At 49.9% G+C, this 2,648-nt stretch overlaps 1 protein-coding gene across 3 annotated transcripts in view; it reads left to right on the forward strand.

Moving 5' to 3' along the window:
• Positions 1–2,648, forward strand: part of NF2 (neurofibromin 2) — a 112,505-nt gene that overhangs the window by 107,473 nt on the left and 2,384 nt on the right. The gene's annotated exons all lie outside the window — the stretch shown is intronic.

The following is a 2,648-nucleotide window of genomic DNA, read 5'->3' on the forward strand; positions in this document are numbered from 1 at the left end:
GCTAAGAAAAGAGACCTTTAAAAGTTATTCTTTAAGGGACTCCTAGAGAAAAGAGGAGAAGAAGAAAAATAACGAGGAAAAGAGAAGGAAAGGTGATCCTGTAATAAAGTGGCAAAGAACTTGGTTGAATTATGTTTTTGTTCCAGTGTTTGGTGGAAGGTAAAACCTGTGAGCTACTATTGGATATAGTAGTCCCCCTTTTAGGTGGCTTTGCTTCTCATGGTTTCAGTTACTTGTGGTTACCTACAGTCTGAAAATATTAAATGGAAAACTCCAGAAATAAACAATTCATAATGTTTATACCATCCAAAAGTCATATTGAAACCTAATCATCAATGTGACAGTATCTGGAGACGGAGCCTATGGAAGATGATTAGGTTCCTGCTGTTATAAAAGAGACACCAAAGATCTCTCTCACCCCTCCCACCACAGGAGGTGGACGGCAAGGAGACAGTCATCTATAAACCAGGAACTAGGCCCTCAGCATACATTGAAAATGCAGGAGCCTTGATCTTGGACTTCCTAGTTTCTAGAATTGTGAAAAATTAGCCACTCAGTTTATGGTATTTTTGTTACAGTGGTGCCATAGTTAACAGGAAGTCAAGCCCAATCTCAAGCCAGCTGTCAGATCTCTTTAACTGTCAGGTGCTACTCTGCCTATATCTACTGTTCTTTCTACCTGTGTCTTCTTTATTTTTTATTTTTATTTTTTTTTGAGACAGTCTCAAGCTGTCCCCCTGGGTAGAGTGATGTGACATCACAGCTCACAGCAACCTCCAATTCCTGGGCTCAAGCAAGTCTCCTGCCTCTGCCCCCCAAGTAGCTGGGACCACAGGTGCCCGCCACAATGCCTGGCTGTTTTTTGGCTGCAGCCGTCATTGTTGTTTGGCGGGCCTGGGTTGGATTTGAACCCGCCACCTTAGGTGTATGTGACTGGCGCCTTAGCCACTTGAGCCACAGGTGCCGAGACGGGGGGTGGTATATTTTATGAAGGGCTAGTTATGTGCGTTTCCTCAGAGCCTTTGCCTTATCTTTTACGAATACCTCCTACCTGTTACTATACTGTAAATGTGACTGTCAGTGAGCTTTTGAGCTTTCTAGAATAGGCCCTACCTGTTCTAGCAGCAGCAGGTGGTGAAGGATCCCATCTTTATCCCACCATGAGGCAGTGGCCAGGTAGGGGGTGCAGGTGGCAGAGCCCTTTGCAGTGCCCAAGGAGGGCTTCCTGAGCTGATCTATAGCCCAAGGGCTAAGAGGAGCTCTGAGCTCCTACCTGAAGGAAAGAACCCCAAGTCTCTCCTCACGACCCTCCTCTCACTGCCTGCCTTACGTACCTACTTTCTGGAGTGAGCTGGTACCCTCCTGCTAGGAGGAGGGGATTTTGGTGATCCATGGTGGCCACTGGGAGGGTTCTAACAGCAGGAAGTGGCCTTGTGTGGTAGATTGTTCTAACTACAGGGCTCCTATGGGATTGGAACCACCAGAAATTATACAGAGAGGGTATAGGGTGAATGTGGCAGCAGCCCCCACTCACCAATGCTGCCATGTCTTGGCCACCTCTGTCCAGTAGGTCTGCATTTTTCTCCAACCACTTCAGCACCTTCTGGAAGACTGGCACCCCCTCTTGCCATGGCCACATGTCTGTGGCACTTTCCTACTTCTATGTGGTCAGCCCGTCTGATTTTCCTCTGTACCATTCCATGGGGCTGAGCTGAAACTCTGGTTCCTGCAAGGTGAGAAGCTGCCTCAATCCTGCAGAGAGGCTGGGCTGGCTGTGGGAAAGCATCCCACCTGCACGAGGAGCACTTCACATGCTAACAAGCACATGCTCGAGTAACTGGAATCTGATGCTGCTGGCGCTGCCAAAACCTTCCCCTGGCACCGTGAAGGGACAGCCAGCACACTCTGTGGGTAGAGGATCCAGGAATTCTTGGAGCCAACATTGTGCACATGGGCAGGAGGCTCTCAGAGGCCCCCACAGTCTGGGCTTCTTGCCTGGAGAAGTGGCTAGGCCTCATGGGGGCATGGTGTGTCCGGCCTTGGAAGCCACAGAGGCCAGTGCCATGTGCAACCCTGCCATCACCCACACCCCTTCCTAATGAGCACTGTGCTCTGCTCCCCCTGGGACAAGAGGAGCCAGAGCTGGGGGAGGGAAGAAACATGACACTGCTGTGAGTAATAACAGCAGCTGAGTCCCCACTATGCACCAGGAGCGGTGCTGAGCACTTCACGTGCCACTCTGAGGAAGCAGCTGCCATTTCCCCTATTTCACAGTGGGGAACTGAGGCCAAAGAGAGTAAGTGACCTGCTTAGGGCCACAGAGCTGGTTGCTGGATGGCTTTCAGTAAGTCTGTCAATGGTGCCTGTGTCTGACTCAAACTGGCTCTGGTAAGGGTCCTGTCCTTTGCAGTTCCCATGTCCCCTGAGGAGCTGGCCTGAGGTCTTCTCAGAAGTGTGAGAGAAACTTGAGCAAAGACACTGTACACTCTAAGATTTAAACTCTCTCCCAAAAGGATTTTTTTGGTTTTTGGAGACAGAGTCTTACTATGTCGCCCTCAGGAGAGTGCCATGGCGTCACACGGCAACCTCAAACTCTTGGGCTTAAGCGATTCTCTTACCTCAGCCTCCCAAGTAGCTGGGACTACAGG

The sequence above is a fragment of the Otolemur garnettii genome, unplaced genomic scaffold (genome assembly GCF_000181295.1).
Source record: "Otolemur garnettii isolate 467f Iridium unplaced genomic scaffold, OtoGar3 scaffold00038, whole genome shotgun sequence".
NCBI lineage: Eukaryota > Metazoa > Chordata > Mammalia > Primates > Galagidae > Otolemur > Otolemur garnettii.